This window comes from Octopus bimaculoides, chromosome 20 (assembly GCF_046866305.1).
Source record: "Octopus bimaculoides isolate indiv1 chromosome 20, ASM4686630v1, whole genome shotgun sequence".
In the NCBI taxonomy this organism is placed as follows: Eukaryota; Metazoa; Mollusca; class Cephalopoda; order Octopoda; family Octopodidae; genus Octopus; species Octopus bimaculoides.
The window spans coordinates 19257356-19279683 of record NC_142947.1 but is presented as its reverse complement, the minus strand read 5'-3'; the positions used below and the strand labels follow the sequence as shown (position 1 = coordinate 19279683).

Genomic DNA, 22328 nt, shown 5'->3' with positions numbered 1-22328 from the left:
TGCATATGTTTTTCTACATACAGGTTTGGAAAACGATTTAGTCACCTTCATGAGTAAATTTATGCTCAACGTCATGTATATTGGAGATTCACAGTAGTTCTGTTAGAATCTTTTGTAGTAAAGCAAAGCTTTATGGGAGTTGGTTGTTCATTTCTTCTGCAAGGGAGGGAATCGTCTTATCAGGAAACCATTTTAGCTTTTCGTGAAGTAAAATGAATAAAACATATTAAGACATCTGTTTAATTACAGATAGAGAGAGAGAGAGACACACACACACACACACACATGTGCATTCGTATACACATAAGCACTTATACATGAATATGAAGGCATGTATGTATCCACATGTATAAACTATTGACTTATAAGGAACACGCCTGTGTGCGCTCATATTTTTCTTTCCTCTTCATTTCCTTCTTTCTTTAAAAGCTTTCTCTCTATGGTTCATCCTTGCAGACATTCACTCTTTCCCCCCACTTTCAATGCTAAGTATCCTCAATTTCTCTTCTCTTGATTCTTCCTCATCACTCATTTTTATTTTTCTCTCTTTCCTTTCAATGTTCTTATCCTTCTCCCTTATTCTTTGCCCTTTCCTTCGTATTCTCTTCCCGTTTTTCTTTCTATATTTCTGTTCATCTTTCCTTCTCATTTCTTTCATATTCTTCTTTTCTTTTTCTTTTTTTGTATCTTTCTCCCATTGGTTCTGCATTTATTCATTCTTTTTCTTCTCCATTTCTTCATATTGTATTTCTTTTTCTTTTATTAATATATATATATCTATACGCTAAGTTTCTTTCTTTTTTCATCGTTCACAGTTTCTTTTATTTTAATATTTCCTCTTTCTCTACTTTCCTTTCCACACACACACCTTTTTTTCTCTCTCTCCTGTTTTTATTTTTTGCTTCATTCTTCATTTCGCCCTTCTTTTTCACTTTTTTTTTATTTATCTGATATTTTCCTTTTTTTTTACGCCTTCTTCCCTTCCATCTCACGCCTTCTCTGTCAAGATCTCTTCCTAGCTATACCACTATCATTATCGTCTGTATATAACTACATTATTCACACCGTAGCATATCTCTGTCTCATAACACCACCAATGGCAACCAGATGTCAACCGAATCAACGAGAAAGCCTCTATGCGGTTGCACAACATGCTGGAAAGAACAAGCAAGACTTCCTCAAATTGCACTGCCGTCAAAAGTAAAAGCAGAGAACACATAAGATACTGAAGTTCTAGATAAACCATAAAATCTAGCATGTACAAGTCAGCAGTACCTTTGGCCATAAGTCTAATTATTCAGAGTGAGCCTGGGGTTATAAAATAACAGCAAAAACAGAAACAACAACCAGATGTCAACCACCTTTTCTTTTTCCAACCTAAATTTTGTAAATTACTGATTTAATGTCCTGTTTGTCAATCTTTTTACAAGACTTCACTGTTTTCTCTCTTTTTTCTCTCTTCCAGTTAAATGTATAAGCATCTTCATACACACAGACACACACACACACACACGCACGCACGCACACACACACGATCTAGCTAGCTACCATTAAGAGTTATGACTCTACTAAGAGAGTGAGAGAGAGAGAGAGAGATAGAATGTGTGTGAATATGTGTGGGTATTTGAGTGCGCATGTGTATGTGTATGAGTGTGAGTGTGAGTGCACGCGTGCGTGCGTGTGAGTGTTATGCATGGTATCAAAAATATCTATATCTCATATAGATGCATGTACACTCAAATAAATGTATAAGCATCTTCATACACACACACGCACAACGCATATAAATATTCATAGATATATATATGTATTTGTGAATATATGTATACGATACGTGTGTATACACGCACGCATTGCTTTGCATCACAGTCATGAACATGAACTAGGAAAACATCTTCAGATGCAGACAGATATGGCCACCAAGTTTTCTTCAACAGCACGAAGACACAATTATTACATCTCAAACAGACTCACAATACTATATTCCCACTACAGATGAACTACATAATCTCCTATGAGCATTCAATGGCTGCCTCACAAATACAGTATTGCAAAAGCTACAGCTGAGAGTATACAATCTTATGCAGCCTTCTACAAAGCTCGAGTGTGACCCATATTAGAGTTCTGCTGAAATAACTGAGATTGATGTTTATGTTACAAATATCTTAAACTGCATAAACAATTTAAAGGCTATTCTACCGATTGGCAACGATTCACGCGCAAATATGTTGTTTCATCTCACTTTCTCTGTCTCTCTGTCTCTCTCTCTCTCTCTCTTGTAGCATTCTTTTAACGATCATTGCCCCTGATCCTCGTTCATATGTTATCAGACTGCCGTGAAACTGCACAAACATTTATGGGTCCTTTCTTCTAAGATCTATCTGAAACTCAATTTCTGTAGAGTTTCCTTAATTTACAAATGCGTGCACGCACACGCATACATACGCGCACGCACGCACACACACACACACACACACACACACACACACACACACATACATACACACATAGTTCAAATTTACAGAAAGCAAAAGACAAAGTCAGATGTAGGAACGACAAGTAGGTGTATTAGTTTAACGCTCGGGAAGAATGGATCAGCTGAAATACTTGGGTACTTGTTAACGGACTTCCCAAGCTTATTACTAATTTTGCCTGATTCGGAAGAGCAGGATTTTTATTTTGAGATGACAAGAGGCAAGTATGTACAGAACCGAAACAGATATTGCAAGTCATCTCGTATTAACATCCAATTAATCCACTGCTATATTAGTACTGCCAAAGATAAGGCTATAGAAAAAAAGAAGCAGTTGATGGCACTGAATTAATTTAAAATAATTTATTTATAAGTGTATTCTGTAGTATATCATAGCAACAAAATGGGCCCTGGGATATGTAACAAACTGTCTACATACCAATCTTGAGAAATTAGACTTCTCAGAACCAGAAAGTAGAAAGCAAATTGGAAGACTACATAGCCAATCCATTACTGGAACTATAAAAATCTGTAAAACTTACCAGAAGTTTATCATTTAAATAGATATGAGCATGTCTAGATATGCAGCTATATGCATGAGAATATATACATAAAGCAAAACATACAAATCTGCCATATACATACATACATACATACAAAAATACCCTGTTGTTGATGTTGAAATTCTAATGAAGAAGCCTTGAATGTAGGTTAGAAACCGGCTCTTTCTCTTTTGGCAAGAAATCTTGAAATAAAACTGGTCAATGACATACATACATACATACATACATACATACATACATACATACATACGTACATACATACATACATACGTACATACATATATACATACGTACATACATACATACATACATACAGACAGACAGACAGACAGACAGACAGACAGACAGACAGACAGACAGACAGACAAAGAGAGTGATAGAGCGCTGCCACTGCGACGCTTACTTCACTTTGTGAAATTTACACCTTCATTCATGACAAACTTTTCAATAGTAAAATGTACTCTGAAATTGCTTCAAGAAAATGATGATTTAACTGTTTTTCTGTAATGATTCAATGGAGTTGAAATGAAGTGGAGAGTGCTTCTGAAATGTCTAGATTACTTGTGTATTGAGTGAAAGATTGAGGAGGTAAAAACAATGGTAGATAGATAGATAGATAGATAGATAGATAGATAGATAGATAGATAGATAGATAGATATATAGATAAATAGATAGATAAATAGATAGATAGATAAATAGATAGTTAGATAGATAAATAGATAAATAGATAGATAAATAGATAAATAGATAGATAAATAGATAAATAGATAGATAAATAGATAAATAGATACATTTCTTTTATTAGCCACACAGGGCTCAACGAAGATGGGACAAATACAATGTAGAGCTTTTCTTTTTGGGAGGGGGAAGGAAGAAAAAAAAAAAAAAAAAAAAAAAAAAAAAATTGGTGGTGTCGATCAAAAGGGATCGTAGGAAGGGAAAAAGGGGCAGTTCGATCAAAAGGGATCGAAAAAAAAAGAAAAGGAAAGGCCGATCAATAGGGATCGTGTATCACACAGTAATGTTCTCGTGTAAAAAGAGGGGAGGACAGTTTAGGTTTAGCCGTGGAAGGAAAAGCCTACGGAAAAGACCACGGTAACCTTGGTCAATATTCTCATTGAAGAAACTATAACAGTAAGTGACTCTCTTTTGCCTTTTTGTTTTATTTTTTTTTCTTGTTCATAGGGTTATGCTCAAGATGGCTCCGTCGTTCACACGTGCCATCCTTGCTACATTCACCCATCTTTTTTTGAAGCATTCACTAGACAAGACTTCCCTTTCTACTCTCAACTTCCTCTTCAGGTGATACTTGAAGAAGTTGATGAGAGATTGCCCAGAGAGGAAAGTCTTTGTCTCTAGACCTTTCAGACGCGTCCACCATACACATTCTTTCGCCATAGCCACAAGTACGATGAAAATAGCTCTTCCTTCCCGTTTAAAGGAAGGAGGCGCGACAATATTCACGATAGACTCGGCTGATAGACCGACTCGTCCCACACGCGATAGCAGTTGTTCGACGTAAGCCCACAGCTCGGAAATGGTGGGACACTGTACGAGTGCGTGCAGAACGGTTTCGTCGCTCTGCCGGCATCTCGGACAGGTCGGCCCCGTGTTTCTCGAGCCATGCCTGTAGAGCTTATCCCGAACGGGTAGTGCTTCTCGATAGCACTGCCAGGCCAGGGATCTCTGGAAGTTGTCCATAGGTCCCGGCCCGAAGGTCGTCTTAAACAGGCGGGTCAGGTATTCCTCGTCGACGCCCAGGTTCGCCCCGAGATCGTCGTCGTACCTTCCCTCCACTAATCCACTATAGAATGCGTTAGTTGTGATGCAGTCGCTCAAGGTTGACCCGGGTTGTTGGAGTTGCCGAAGAGCAGCGCGACACTCGCGGTGCCATTCGCCCTTCCTCGGCCTCTTCTTGATCCATGACTGCAGTTCGGTCATGGAGACGAGCTGCGGGAAAGCGCGCCGCACAAACGGTGACCACACCTGTTCACCGCTGTCTACGTAGAGCCGGAGATGTCGCAGTCTCAGCGCGTGTCTGCGCATCATCAACCACGGCATTCCCAGTCCTCCTTTTAACGGGTGTTGGCAGCAAACGGATCGCCTAACCATCGGAACGCTTCCTTTCCACAAGAAGCGGAAGAGGATGCGCTCCAGTTTGGTGATGGTATAAATAGATAGATAAATAGATAAATAGATAGATAGATAAACAGATAAATAGATAGATAGATAAATAGATAGATAGATAAATAGATATAGATAAATAAATAGATAGATAGATAAATAGATAGATAGATAAATAGATAGATAGATAAATAGATAGATAGATAAATAGATAGATAGATAAATAGATAGATAGATAAATAGATAGATAGATAAATAGATAGATAGATGGATGGATGGTGAGAGAGAAGGAGGAAGAGATAGAGAGAGAGTATAACTTACGAAAACATTCAACAGAGAAAAGCAAAAATTTATTCGTAAGTTTTCTTAAGAGAAATTTAAAGAACGGATATTCATAAATTTCTTTCCATTATGTAATATACTTACATATATAAAAAGATGAATTGTTTTTTCTATTTTCGAAATTGGTAGCTTAATGACTTCCACGAACTTGCTGAAAAATACATATGTCTGTGTACATACATACCGAGGGAAAGGTGTAAATCAAACCGGAATTTATGTAACAGACAGATTTCACAACAACAACAAAAAAAATTCTATTGATTTGTTGCCTGGTGGCTAACAATAGAACATGTATTGGTAAGGGATTCAATACTGAATGCAGAGTAAAATTTATTGTAAATATTGACTGGAATTTTAAGTCTTGCCTGATTGTTTATCCAGGTACAGTACACACACACACACACACACACACACACATAATTTATATAAGGGCATTACTATATAGTAATGCCTCTGTGCTTATTTTTGGTAGTTTTGACTTATTAAGTCCCTCTAAGCGTCAGACATTACTATATAGTAATGCCCTTATATAAATTAGATATATTTATGGAAAAAAACGATGGGTTTTTTCCTTATGAGGTTTTTCACGCTGACTACTTGATAAATTCTTATAAAGAATTTATCCTATATATATATATATATATATATATATATATATATATATATATATATATACATACACACACACATATATATGATATAACTTATATTTTATATTGCAGGTTTTCAGGCGAAACTCATAAATAAAGGAACAAATCAAAGTTATGGAGAAAAATCCACCCACTTACTCCCACCCCCAAAGGACATGTCGAATAGACTCATATACAATAGAAAATTATAAAAACGATAATAGGAAATGGAGAATATGATTCGAAGGTGTTGAACGAAAATAAAGCTATGATGAACGATAATAAGTTTAGAGAAATATTAAGGTAAGAAAATGTATTATTTTTTTTAAATTTCAGTCGAGTATTTCAAGACTCTCTGAAATTATATGGGCGTATCACATCCCTCTAGAGAGTTTATACCGTTTGTATTCTCAATGTCTGCAATAAACCATCTGGTGATGTACGCTGAATCAATAACACCAGATGATTTATCCTGGATGATGTGCATGGTCATGACGTCTTAATCTTTTGGTTGTTAGATTTGCATGTTTTGAGTATGCATTATGATTCAAGAATTGTTTTAGGGCAAATTTGGAAACATGATAACATGTATTACTTAATGAGATCTATTGTTTGATAAATTATTTTCATTGCCTTCCCTAATTTAAAAGTTTTCTGCAAATTTTATTTATAATTAATCTATCAGGTCATCCCATAAGTTCTGTCCGAATTCTGAATAAAGAAAACAAGTGATCAAATGTTATATTTAATTGAAATTTAATCCTCAATGTACTTTCCCTGATTATCTATAACGTTCTTCCATCTATTTACAAGCTTTTTACTCCCATCAATGTAAAACTCTTTTGGTTTCAAAGCGAAGAACTCTGAAATATCAGTTTCAACCTCCTCCTGGCTTGCGAAAATTATGTCCCCCAAATGATTCTGTAAACTACAAAACAAATAGTAGTCTGAAGGAGCGAGGTCGGTGGATGAGGAATTTTTTCTCAGCCAAGCTCTTCGATCTTCTGTGATGTGATCTTTGCAGTGTGGGGTTACGCATTGTCCTGATGAAACATCACTCCTTTTCGATTCACTAAAGTGGGTCTTTTTTTCTTCGAAGCTTGGTTCAAACGCTCTAATTGCTGACAGTAGACTTGAGCATTGATTGTTGCATTAGGTGGTAACAATTCAAAGTAAAATTACTCCTTTGCAATCCCACCAGATAGAGAGAAAAACCTTTTTTCCATGAAGTTCCCTTCTCGGTTGTGGTTGAGCTTTTTCCCTTTTACCAAGCCACTGTTTACGGCATTTAACATTTCAATAGAAGATCCATTTTTCGTCACCAGTCACAAGTTTATCCAAAAAGGGTGAAAAGAATTCGCGAGAATGGAGAGAAGAGCAGATGTCAACTCGGAATTTGCGGTTGCTTTCGGACAATTCATGAGGCACCCATTTTCTAAGTTTAGGAACCTTTCCAAGTTGTTGAAGATGACGATGAACAGTTGTATGGTTTGAACTAAGCTTTATTGCCAATTCTTCAACTGATAATGCAGGATTTTCTTCAAGTAATGCCTCAAGGAGCTTATCATCAATCTCAACTGGATCTTCATCTTCAAGGCTGAAATATCCACTTCTGAATTTTGCAAACCATCTGCAAGTTCTTCATTCAAGCATTCTTTCCCATAAACTGTATGTTCCGAGTCGCTTCGGCTGCAGAGTTTCCTCTTTTGTACTCATAAAGCATTATGTGCCTCAAATGCTCTTTGGATACTTCCATGTTAGAAAGGGTTTTAATCAAAGAAATTTTGATTCTATTATTCTGTAAAATAATATTTAATTAGTTTAAATGTACACAAATGCATAAAAATAATTTTAAATTCCATAAGACATTCTAAAATACTATTAAATTTCATTCAATTTTAAAAAAGGTAAAATCGGACAGAACTTATAGGATGACTTAATGAATGTCATTGACGTTTATTGCAGGATTCCAATTAACGCATTTCTTTATAACTTATTTATGTTTTATTATTATGTTTTTTTTTGCTTTGTGAGAATTTATTTATGGAATTATTATGGTATAAAACAGAAATAATTCAATTATAATTCAAAATGTCCTGTGGCTCCAGTAAGCAAACACCCAATCAACTGGGTCCTTTATACCTTTTCAACATCTTCGCGTGCGCTGGTATATATATATATATATATATATATATATATATATATATACCTCCATCATCAGTTGCCCCACGGATATCGTTATGGTTTCGACACCAGGGCAGTACCATTTAATCCAGCAGTATCAACAGCACTAAAATAAGTGTTGTTTGGAAACAAACATACCAAAGAAACCACAACTTTCAAACACATTTACCATATATATATATATATATATATATATATATATATATATATATATATATATATATATATGTATATATATATATCGGTGCCTTGTTGTACCACTCTTCAAAATTTTTATATATATATATATATATATATATGTATGCACATACATATTTACACATACACATATATATATACATATACACAAGTATGTGTGTGTGTGTGTGTGTGTAATACATATATGATATATATACATATATATAATACAAATATAATATACATACACACATATTTACACACAACTATATGCGTGGCATGTGCGTGTGTCTCTATGTGTTCTCACAAGTATTATGTTTCTGTAAATATATATTATACACAACTTCACTAACAATAATGAATAGATAAAACGGAAACAGCGTTGGAATACAAAGAAATGGGAAATATCAATAAAATCGAAATTAAAATTTTTAAGGAGGAAGATGAAGTACATCAAAAGAATGTAAATGTCAGAGAAAAAAAAATGAGAAAGTACGTTATGTAATTTAAAGTGTCTACGTGTGTTACTTAGCAAATTTATTGGAGAATATTGAGTGTTCTGCTGTAATTATTGAATGAAGACAACGAAGGGAAATGTGCGTGTAGGGTAGATTCGTTTACGAAATGTTTATGTATATTTGTGTCTGTGCTGTAGGTAGGAAATTGGTGACTTAGTGTTCAATAGGCGCTGCTGAACTGCTCATGCATCCTTATGATGCAACTGGCCGTCTTATGATGAAGTAAGGTGGCACTACGCATGAATGACTTATAATGACTCCCAACTTCGTTACCGAGGATGAATTCTTGCCTTGCATGACGGCAAGGACATTGGTAGATTTTATACACACACGTGCACACACGCACACACACACACATACACACACACACACACACACACGTGTATGTATGTATCTATCTATCTATCTATCTATGCATGTATGCACGTATATTTAGTAAACACACACATAGATACAGTTATAAGAATATTAATGATAGTGACTTCAGTGTTTCGCCGAGCATGTGGCTTATTCAAACCATTCCAATCGCAAGAATTCGCAGACAATGTCGAGGAACAACTGAATCGGATTATTTCAACGTTCTAGGAGTTACTTGTAGTCATATTAGTTGGTGTAATGCATATTTCGTCGTTTTGTGCAAGATATTTGTGAGAGAAGTGTTTCAGTGATACATTTTGAGTTTTCCTGAAGCAAGCTGTTCTGAATAATCTTTCGGTTTAGAATAAACAAAGTTTCGTTTTGCACAATTGAAGCCTTTGATTGAATTTTCATTAGCAATAACAGAAATATCTTCACGCACAATGAAATATTTCTACGATCTTTGTCAAGTGCACATGAACGATCGGAAGCCTACCATATGAAGGATCTAATGATTTTTGCAAAATAACGTCAAGTAATAATATTAAATCATTTCTCCTATCAGGTAAAAGTTGAATAAACTAGCAATATCTCTTTGAATCTGAAGGTTTCATGATAGAAGAGCAAAAAAGTGAATCGACGTGTAGTATGCACTTGCCTTTACGATGCTCAATGTCAGAAAGGTAACCATGAAGACCAACGTTGAACCAATTCACTAGAACTTTTTGTGACTATAGATGAAATGAAGTACTTTGTGATTCATCACAATCGTGAATTGGTAACATTTAACTTCTCAATAAATGGCTGAAACTGCCAAGATAACCTGTGAATAATTTCGTTCTGCTTTGGACAAACGTCTCGAGATCCATAACACTGCATCAAATCAAAGATGCGAAGCTTCTCTTTTTTTTCTTTTGCGCAGAATAGTTATGGAGACCAGCAACAGTTCGGTAGAGTTAGAAGTGAATTAATGTGTAATCTGAAAAGTGGATCAATCGCTCCAGCAAAATTTGGAATAAATCTTGACTAATACAGCATAGCACCTGGCATGGAACGTAAGTTACTGAAGTCAGTAGGGTGTGGAGAATTCATTACGGCTGGCAATTGACCGGTTAGGTGACATTAGAATTGACGGCATAAATCATGCAGAGAATTTGCAAACTATAGAACTGACATATGGAAGTATTGATTTTTGACATTTTGTTTGACCACAGTTTGTACTATTTGCAGCAAACATTTATCGTGAGTTGGCTCATCAATTGCAGGAACAATTATAACGTTTTTATAAGCAGACCGCACCAGACAATTTACCAGTAATGAAATCGAATCGATGGTAGATAGGAATATTGTGAGCAAAACGGAATGTTTAAAAAACAAGAAATTATGCTGAAGCAGTCTGATCGACATATTGAAAGTGGTCAATGATCTAGATTCCTCAACTAATAGAATATGAAGAAATTCCTTTCGGAGATCGATCTACCAGACGTGTGTGTCGTTATTCAGTTGGTAATGTATATTCTCCAGCACTTCAGTACTACAAAGAGGTTGCAGCAAATGTCCATTCAATATATACGAAAGTCACCATACACTCGCAAAGTAATACCATCACTCGTCAAGGGTGTGAAAATGAGTTGCCCATTTAACAGACGCTTCTCCCAGTTTGATACGCTAAAATGTACCATAAAGTAAGTCACTACCAACAAGAACAAGACTTGTGAATCTGCATTTTTAAAAGCTGTGAGGGTAAGGAATATGCGTCAATATTTTCATAGAGCCAACAACCTTTATGAGCACGAACATATACCCGATGTGATTCACTTTACCAAAATTTACTTCTTTCAGTTACTAGAGTCCAGTAGTTTTTTTTTTGTTGATTAAAATGTTTTTTTTAATTTTATTTTATTTAAAATATGACTCTACGATCTATCAAGCAATGTTTTGATTCTCGATAATTAAAATACTTTTGTGAAAAATACTAATCGACCAACCGTGGAATTGTTCTGAAACCTATAACGATTCATTCATTTGAGATGTGAGACATCACTGACAAATTCTATTATGGCATGTTGATCCGGAAATTTTCAAGCCGATGCGAAAACTTCAATTAAACAAAACAAAACTTCTCTTTATACGAAATAGAACGATTATTCAGAAACGTTTGTGTGTGTGTGTGTGTGTGTGTGTGTGTGTGTGAGAGAGAGAGAGTATTTGTATACATGCACGCACATATACATACATTGGCATACATTCATGTGTGTGTGTGTTTGAGCGCGCAGGCGTGGTGGTTGTGTGGTAAGAAACTTACTTCTCAACCACATGGTTCCAAGTACATTCCCACTGTGTGGCAACTTGGGCAAGTGTCTTCTACTATAGTCTCGATCCAACGAAAACCTTGTGAGTGGATTTGATTGATAGAAACTGAAAGAATCCTGTCGTGTATATGTATGTATGTAGGTATCTATGCATGTATATATGTGTATGTGTGTGTGTCCTCTTCCCACACTGCTTGACAATCGATGTTGGTGTGTTTATGTCCCCGTAGCTTAGTGGTTCGGCGTAAGCGGCTGATAGAATAAGTACCAGACTTAAAATAAAAAATAAAAATAAGTAATGGGGTCGATCCACACCCACACGACTATACACTCTTCAAGGCGATGAAGTATGGCCGCAGTCCAATGAGTGAAACGTGTGTGTGTGTGTGTGTGTGTGTGTGTGTGTGTGTGTGTGTGTGTGTGTGTGTGCGCGCGCGTACATATCTGCATGAATGTAAATTCCGTTTTACAAACAGGAGAGACAAAACTTCATGTATAAAGCAGAAGATTTATATTTCCAAAGTAAAGATTATTTGCCAACATAATGTGGTTGTCCTGGTTAGGACGAATGTTACTGTTATTTAACCCCAGGAAACATCGTCTCCAGCTAACTATACGACACACTTTCTGTGTCCTTATATCTTCGAACAAGGGAGTTTAGTGACCCTACTCGTCTTATCTGGGTAGAATTTCATTAAATTTAAACGAATTAACAATTTTAAGTTTGGAAAAGAGTAAGCACTCGTTTTTTAAAGATAAGTCATTTTTTGTTACCTGAAAATTGTGCGGCGCTTCAGTAGAGCACAGTTTACATTCTTTGTTATTTCTAGTATAAGAAGTGACTGTTATTATGACATCCCTGTGTATTTTATATTAAGTATTCGGAAAGTTAGGATTAGATATGTACTTAGCAAGTCTAGTTGAATTAAGTAATGTTTATTCCTGAAGCGCAGGCAATGACTTGATGGATGAAATGAAAATGATTTCTGTGTAAGCATTTGTGGTTGTCATCAGCTCTCGTACGTGAAATAAATCTAAACTTTTTATGTTGTTATTTTTATCATACTACTTGTGTTGGATAGTGGTTGTCACTACTTCCGGTTCAGTTTCAGATGGAAAATCTTTATAAAGTATTTTTTTCCCGCAATTGTTCATCTTTCTTATTTTGCAAATGTGCATTATTTTGAGTTTCTTATTCTCAGATACCTAAACTTTAGAAATGGAGCATTTCTTAACAGATGGATCCTTGATTGTTAAACACTCAAGAAAATACCGAAACAACTGGTCCGAACGTAATAAATTCAATACAAGATTTTATTTCAAAAAAATTAATATTTTAAAATTTAAAACTCAAAATAATAGGTCATAATAAAGGATATTGAGAAATACTTTAAAAAAAAAAAAAGAACTTTAGAAGAAGAATTACGAAGATCTATTGAAGATCTACTTGCAAAAAAACGAAATCGGATTCAAACCTCTGATGATCAAGAATAAACACGTGGAGGAATATATAAAGTGTCTGAAAAAAATCAGCACAATCAAACATTCCAGCAAATTGCATAAAATAAACAAGGAAGAGAGATTCCTCTGTAGTAATTAGATTCCTCTGTAGTAATTAAAGAAGCTGACAAAGACGTTGAGCGTAATTGTTTTTTCCTATATTTTGTTGATGTCTTGTAAACATCTGTGGAGGCGCAATGGCCCAGTGGTTAGAGCAACCGATTCGCGGTCATAGGATCGCGGTTTCGATTCCCAGACCGGGCGTTGTGAGTGTTTATTGAGCAAAAACATCTAAAGCTCCACGAGGCTCCGGCAGAGGATGGTGGCGAACCCTGCTGTACTCTTTCACCACAACTTTCTCTCACTCTTACTTCCTGTTTCTGTTGTGCCTGTAATTCAAAGGGTCAGCCTTGTCACACTGTGTCACGCTGACTATTACCGAGAACTATGTTAAGGGTACACGTGTCTGTGGAGTGCTCAGCCACTTGAACGTTAATTTCACGAGCAGGCTGTTCCGTTGATCGGATCAACTGGAACCCTCGACGTCGTAAGCGACGGAGTGCCAACATGTAAACATCTGATTACTATTATTGTCACACTCTTTTCTTGATATCAGATATTATGTTTGGTGTGCTGTGCCTACATTTCACAGAGGTCTTATAGGAAACACTATCAGTTTTCTCTTGTAATTCGAGTATGACCTTTATATTATTTTAGCTTCTTACATTATAACTTTCAGTTATCCTTTCCACAGTTTGCATTGTATAGTGTTTTGGCCACGTAATCATGCTTCATAGGTAGATAATATTGTGATGGTACTTTCGGACATATGCTTGTGATGTGGCTTGCATTTTTCTGTTAATTTCTTTATTGGCATCACTTGTCTCGCCTATGTGTTTTACCTGAATTCTTGCCTCTTTTGTACATCAGGTATTTTGTTATTTCTTGTTGCTATATTGCAAAGCCTCAAAGTGACAGCCAACATTGGGTGTTGGTCCGAATACACTTTAGTTATTTATATTATTTTCTTCTTTAAACGGCAGAGTGAGATTTGAGTGAGATTTAGCTGTTCTTTCTTTTGAATTACAAGTACAATCAACAGTTTCTATTCAGGTACAAACCTACAGTTTCAGTCTATCAAATTTCACTCGCAATGAGTCAGCTCGAAGTTATAGAAAACGACATTTGCCCAGATTGCTATGAAGTGGGATCGCACCAGAACTTTGAGGTTGCGAAGCGAACTTCTTAGCTATTCCAACCCATTTCTCTCTCTCTCTCTCTCTCTCTCTGTATCTCTATCTCTCTCTCTATATATATATATATATATGCATGTATGTGTAATATATATTTACATATATATATATACATATATGTCTGTGTGTGTGTGTATGTTGTTTGTGTGGCTGTATGTGTGTAAATATATCACACACACATGTATATATCTTATATATACATACACACATTATATATTATAAATATGTGTGTATGTATGTATGTATGTATGTGTGTGTATAGTTCCCGTAACGAGAAATATGTCGACAGAAGCGGACAAAACCCTACAACTTAATGCATTATATATTTTTCCCAAAATTTTGTGTTTTTCGTAAAATAGTAGCTCCGTTTTTGTTATTGAGAACCCCTCTCGGTCGAAATTCTGGCTACGCCCATGTATATATGTGTGTATAATATTTTGTATAAATAAATACCTTACAGTTGTACAAATATCCAGATATTGAAACATTTGTACTATTTATTCTACTCCTTTTTGTATTGAATCCTTTTTAAGTTGTAATCTTCTTTTGGCATGAACTACTTATTACTTCATACTCTTTCTTGCTGCTCTTTCTTACCAAAGGAAAAGTACGAAACAGTGTCGATCATCTGTCACAGAGGCCGTGATAGATGATCGACACAAACTCAAATGCTGGCAATACTTGCGCACAGTACTAGTGCATGTAGGATGGTTTAGTCGCTCAGTACGCATATCAGACAGGTTCGGCTCCTAGCATTTCCGTATTTATATACTTTGTCCCGCATAGCCTGAGTTCCCTGTAGCTAAATTCCCAACCTGGCAGTCTCCCAGAATAGACTGCTTGTCGAAGCCCAGACTCACACCCTCCCAAGTAATTTATGTTGCTAACGTCTATTAATCCTCTGTTGAATGCGTGGTTTACCTGGCTGTCACAGCGGATTATAGTATGAGTCAGGCAATATTGCAGGCATCAAATGCTCAACCACGATCTGCGCTTGACCAAGGAGTGCGGGCTGCTTAACGATACTGAAAGATATATGCATGAACTACCATCACATCTGTTCGCCCTGTTCATTGTCATTGTTGCTCAGTAACTTTTGAAGGTGAGTCACCCTTAGCATGTGCCAAAACATACAGAAGAAAGGGTTGAGGGTATCCTTGTCGGGCCGAGTGCGCGTGAATGAGCCATTTAGTTTGATGACTGAACAAATATTGTTGTACAATCTTATTAACTGGTACCAAACAGGGTTCTCTTAGCATGGCCTACAGGTAGCGATGGTCGATCTTTGTAAGCTTTCACTGATCTCAGTTAATGGGCATCCCCATCTAAACCAGATTTATTCTCGACTCGTTCTACAATATAGAAAGAGGTGGAGGATATGGTGGATAGATCAGCATGGGGTTGCAAAAGTTTGAGCGTCTCCGACTATTCGCCAAATTCTTCCCAAACATCTTTGTCAAATTATTCAATTCTGAGTTTAGAGGAGAACATTCCTCAAAACTTTCACAAGTCCTGGGCTTTATGACTGAGAATGTTCACAGTCTGATGGCAGTGGACAGCTACCAAGACAGAAGCGAACGAAGCTGGCAATATAATAAATCTCTTAGGATAAACTATTTTGTACTGGCAATTTGTCCCTCACAAATTTCCGATTCAGAATGGTTTATTCTGATAAAAAAAAAAAGACAAAATATTGGCGTGTCTTCATGAACTGGAAGCAAAAACACACTCCATGGAATGGTGTCACACCTCTCCTCTAAACTGTAAGAGGTTCAACTGGCACAGAAAGTCAGGTTGACTGTTTTTGAGAATGACAAGGGAATAATGCTACCGGTTTTTCTGGAATGTGGTTGTACTGTGAACAATGAGCTATACGTTGCCAGACGTGAAACATTAAAAAAACTTAGAAAAGCCATTAAAAGGAAGGGAAAGAACCATAATCTGACTGATCTACTTTCACCATGTCAGTGTGCGATCACACATAACTTGAACGACAAAGCTATGGTCCACAAGTTGCAAAGCCTGAATTATGAAATTTCGGCATATCCTCCTTATTCTCCTGATTATCACATATTTAAACACTTTGAGCTTGCTATACGCAATAAAACATTCTTAGATAAAGAAGAGATAATTGAAGCACTCGAACAGTTTATCGGTGTAAAAGATGACAAATTCTTTGAAGGTGGAATATAGCCTTGGAGGAACGTTGGATGAAGGTCATAAATGAACAAGGATCATATTTTGATTAAATAAATAAATGTTCTAAAACTTAAAAAATAATTTTAATGTTTCCTTATTCAAATGCGACATTTCATGTGAGACAACCTAATATCTATAGGGGGTTCCTATAAGGTTGTTATCCACCCCTGATTGGAACTCTCCCGTATGACATGTACCCATGCTCAGTGACTTGCTTTAACTTCCGCAGACTAACGACTCACATACTGTACTGACCGGTTAATATGTCTCCGAAGAAATCACGCAAATACTGCTGTATATGCAGCCACTATAGAGGGAAGAATGTAGACGGCAAAGTTATTTCACTACATATATATCCTGCAAACGTAGCTATTCGTCGTATTTGGCTTCAGAGATCGAGACTTGTGAGGAAAGACTTTGTTTACACTGCAAATAGCCAAATGTGTTCCAAGCATTTCGTCAATTTTAATGGACCATCGAAAGATCACCCCTTGCCATCCGTTTTTTCGAACAAAGTATTTAAAATATCAGCAAGTGCATGATCATATATGCAGTTAGTAGATGAGTGAGATGTCTCTTTGATTTATCTCCTCATTAACAGATTAGAACATGTTAAAATTCAAGAGGGGAACAAATTCGAGTGGTGTACGTTGGGCTAAACACGAATGTTTAATCTAACAATTGTTGTGTTGATGTACAGGTATTTTTAATAAAGAATTTTGCATTCGAATAATAAATACATTGAAATTGTTGTTAATGTTCTGAATGAATGTGGGAATTTCGAGTAAGCCTAGCTATGATACGTTTCTTTATTATTCAATATTAACAGTTTTGTATTAGAAAACCAAGAATTTATACAAGGCTGCTCAAACTAGTTGAGACATAGGTACAAAGTTAATTGCAGAATAAAACCGTTAGGTCATCGACTCAAAAAGCCGTAGCCCACCAATGACCACATATAAGAAGTACAATATAGACCACAAAATCAAATTAGTAAAGGGAAGTCAAAATTTTTATACATAAGAATAAAAAAAATCGATTAAAAATACAATAGAATAATATAAATAAATAAATAAATAAATAAACTGCGATTAAAAGTTGATTAAAAATATTAGAGACCGGTACAAATACAGTAGAATAAAAATATATATATATAGCAAAAATATAAAGAAAAAAGTAATACATAGGGAGACGTAGCACAACAGTTCATTCGCTGAGGCCAATAAAAAAAGCTCAAGATAAATAGTACGAAAGTTCAACTGCCTGCCTCATGACAGCAAATTTAGTAGGTAAAATCCAATTTCAGAAACAGGAATACCGAAGCGCACGGGACAAAACAACAACAGAACATCCAAAGTGTGGCAAAGTAAAATCCATATTTCACCATTCCGCAGGTAACATCAGTAAAGTCAAACCATAAACATCATTTACAGTGGATTACAAGTATAGGTGGAACACAAACACAGAACATCTTAGGCTATTTCGGGGGTCTATCACCGTATTTAGGGCACAATAGAGCACAAATTGGTGATAACCCCTTCTTCAGGGTAAAAAAAGACACACAGGCATCAACGAAGTCACCAGTCAAAAAAAAAAATTATAATTATGAGAGCAAGCTTAAATAAATAATAATATGGACTAGACCAAAAAAAAAATCTAATTTTTAGTATACCCTTTACAATAGTCAGGCAGGTTTGGTAACTAAAGACTATTAGGTTTCAAATCCAACGTAAGCCATGATGAAAAATAAATAAAAAATAAATACTACCATTGTATCCATATTTTTATTATTATTTTAATATCAATTATTTTTGTCTATTTATTTACTTCTATCATTACCATTACTATCACCATTACTACCATTATTACCACTACTAATACTATTATTTTTGTTCTTATTCCTATTTTTATATAGTTTTAGGAAGGTGGAGGAAAATTTATGATTGCAAAAAGGGATTACCTCGATAAACTTATTCAAAGTTTTCGGTCCAAAAGACCTAAGAATGGAAAGGGATTCCCTAATGCATAATAAGCACTTGCTAATATTAGCCCCCAATTTAGGAGCCTAATTGCGGAGACTGAAATGATTGAGAAGTGTCTGAAGGAAATCACAGAGGAAGTTGTGCTGTTTATGAGAGGAAAGAAATACGGAACGGTGAAGGTGTATTTCAAGACGGAGCAAGGAGCTAAGAAATACTCTACCATGCCTCTGAGTACGGAAGAATGGGCCCTTCTAACAGTGTATTGCGGTAGAAGGGCGGCGAGAGTGAGGATTGGTAGAGTACCGTTGGAGATAGATATGGAATGGTTGGTGTCAGCGGTAATATATAAATGCAAAGACAAGGTGGATATCATTAAAGTGGAGAGGTCGAGAGAAATCGAATGGTGGGGTTTTGGGGTAGAAATTCTAGCCCACATTACCCTACCGGACCTACACAACATTGCTGAGGAATTAGTGCTTCCCGATGACACTCGTTTACGGATCGTGGTGGAGGGAAGGCAACCCGTATGCTACAAATGCAGAAGTAGAGGACACATGCAAGCGGTGTGTCCTCGCAGAGAAATAACCGTAGAAGACGAAGTAAAAGAAACAGAGGTTTGTGAGGAAGAAATGGTGCTGACCGAACAGGAAGAGGTAGAAGAAAAGCAGGAAGAGACTGAGGAGCACGGAGAAAAAAAACGTATGCGGACTGAATCGCCGCCAAAGTCCCAAAAAAAGAAAGAAAAGGGGAAAGAAAAAAAAGATGACGGAAGATGGAAATGATAGCGAGGAACAGAACGTAACTCAGAAAGATGGAAATTATAGCGAGGAACAGAACGTAACTAAGATTGAAACCCAAGATACAAAGCAGGAAAAACAGTTGACAAGACAGGAGAGGTGGCTAAACTGGTGGACTGTGTTGATGGAACACAAAGAAAAGGCGAAGGCAGGATAATCGGAAAGGTAGATTTTTAAAATATTAGAACAATACTTTTCTACAGTAAAGATTTAGAAACGGAAAAAAACGATAGCCAAGATAAAAGGATTGGTACGACTGAAATTAGAACCCAGAACGTTTGATGATGAAACAAAAGCAATAGTGGTGGAGGAATGGATAGCGAAGAAGCTGCGAGAAATGAACAGATTTGATTTCCAACTAAGTGAGTTATATGTGGGCTACAACACTTTGCCAAGCGTCGTAACGGTGGAGGAGCTGAAACCATACATAATCATGAAAGAATCATAAAAAGAAAAAGTTAAAATGAATAAGAACTGTATAAGAAAACTGTTAAATGAAACTGCGAGCTTTGGGGGACTCGTAAGCCATTCCATCATCATATTGTAATTTACTCATTTCATCTCATAATTCGCTTTATGTACCCCACGTTTTGTGTTGTCTGTCCTTGTAATGTCCCCCTTCTTTGTAATGAGGCCTTCGTGCCTGTAATAAAGATTTAAGTGCTTATTATGCATTAGGGAATCCCTTTCCATTCTTAGGTCTTTTGGGCCGAAAACCTTGAATAAGTTTATCGAGGTAATCCCTTTTTGCAATCATAAATTTTCCTCCACCTTCCTAAAACTATATAAAAATAGAAATAAGAACAAAAATAATAGTATTAGTAGTGGTAATAATGGTAATGATAGAAATAAAAATTAAAATAAAAAGACAAAAATATTGATATTAAAATAATAATAAAAATATGGATACAATGGTAGTATTTATTTTTTATTTATTTTTCATCATGGCTTACGTTGGATTTGAAACCTAAAGAGTTACCAAACCTGCCTGACTATTGTAAAGGGTATACTAAAAATTAGATTTTTTTTTTGGTCTAGTCCATATTATTATTTATTTAAGCTTGCTCTCATAATTATAATTTTTTTTTTTTTTTGACTGGTGACTTCGTTGATGTCTGTGTGTCTTTTTTTTTTACCCTGAAGAAGGGGTTATCACCAATTTGTGCTATATTGTGCCTAAATACGGTGATATACCCCCGAAATAGCCATAGGGTGTTCTGTGTTTGTGTTCCACTTATACTTGTAATCCACTGTAAATGATGTTTATGGTTTGACTTTACTGATGTTACCCGCGGAATGGTGAAATATGGATTTTACTTTGCCACACTTTGGATGTTCTGTTGTTGTTTTGTCCCGTGCGTTTCGGTATTCCTGTTTCTGAAATTGGATTTTACCTACTAAATTTGCTGTCATGAGGCAGGTAGTTGAACTTTCGTACTACTTGCCTTGAATTTTTTTTATTGGCTATTGGCCTCAGCGAATGAACTGTTGTGCTACGTCTCCCTGTGTATTATTTTTTCTCTATATTTTTTCTATATATATTTTTTTATTCTACTGTAATTGTACCGGTCTCTAATATTTTTAATCAACTTTTAATCGCAATTTATTTATTTATTTATATTATTTTATTGTATTTTTAATCGATTTTTTTATTCTTATGTATAAAAATTTTGACTTCTCGTTACTAATTTGGTTTTGTGGTCTATGTTGTACTTCTTATATGTGGTCATTGGTGGGCTACGGCTTTTTGAGTCGATGACCGAAAGGTTTTATTCTGCAATTAACTTTATATATATATATATATATATATATATATTTATTAATAAGGGTAGAAATTGATATTAATCAATTAGAACCAGTGGTCTAGCATATTAAAAAAATCCGAAGATTAAAATTATATTATACAAAAATAAGAGGAATGACCAGCAAAAGTGGACTCGTATATGCTAGAAATAGATGCCAATTCGGCATTTATTTCTAGCATATAGGAGTCCACTTTTGCTGGTCATTCCTTTTATTTTTATATATGTGTGTGTGTGTGTTTGTTTGATTAAATAATAAATTTACAGCATTGAATCTAATATTCCTCTAATTATTAGACTTTATAATGTGACTGTCCCTACCTCTTCTACACCTCATCATGCTCATGGCTAAATCAATGAATGGTTGCTAAAAGCAGATTGGGATCAGGCAATACTTCACCGAGAGGAGATATAAGCTTCTGCTTATTCCTGTCTGAAGTATCGTCCGATACTTCAGACTTATCGTCCGATGAATTTACTTTGTTGACATTCTTCATCGACAGAATTTTTATACCTTTCAACCTTTCAGTCAAGTCCGCCTTTCTTCCAGTAACATACTGTCCATATAATCTTAAATATTTCTTTAACGCAGGCACAGTAAGTACTCCGATAGCTGAATCATCGAGCTGCTTTATATCCATGATAAGACATAAAACAATAACAATAGCGTGGATAGTCTGCGGAAGTTTAATTGTCCACATGGAGCGCCGCCTAGCCAAGAGAGATAACCTACTTATAGGAAAGCCCTATATACTTACCTTCGTGCTCTGAAAATCACATCAATATATAATTATATATTAATGGGCCCGTTAGCATCATAGAACACGCTGCTCCAGCATTCATGGAGCCTGCCTTGAGATAGCACTGGTTGTAACATAAATTGTGCCTTGCGCATCTAACCTGACGATGCCTATTTCTCTCAGGTTTTCCACGGCCGATATCTTTCTAAGAGAGATTGAGATAAAGGAAAAGCAACAGATACTATAATTATAACGTCAAGAAATGACAGACAAAGTTAACTTCATAGGGATTCGAACGCAGAACTCAGAGTGCCGGAACATATACCGTAAGAAACTTTACCTTACTCTCTGAAAGCTCTGTGATTCCCCCAGCCA

General features: G+C 35.8%; 1 long non-coding RNA gene across 9 annotated transcripts in view; it reads left to right on the top strand.

Annotated features, from left to right (window-relative positions):
- Positions 1-22328, top strand: part of LOC106868233 (uncharacterized) — a 469773-nt gene that overhangs the window by 177740 nt on the left and 269705 nt on the right. For all 9 annotated transcript variants that reach the window (XR_016237542.1, XR_016237537.1, XR_016237536.1 and 6 more), the window contains one exon: positions 6226-6435. This is a non-coding gene — a long non-coding RNA (uncharacterized LOC106868233). The remainder of the gene's footprint in view (positions 1-6225; positions 6436-22328) is intronic.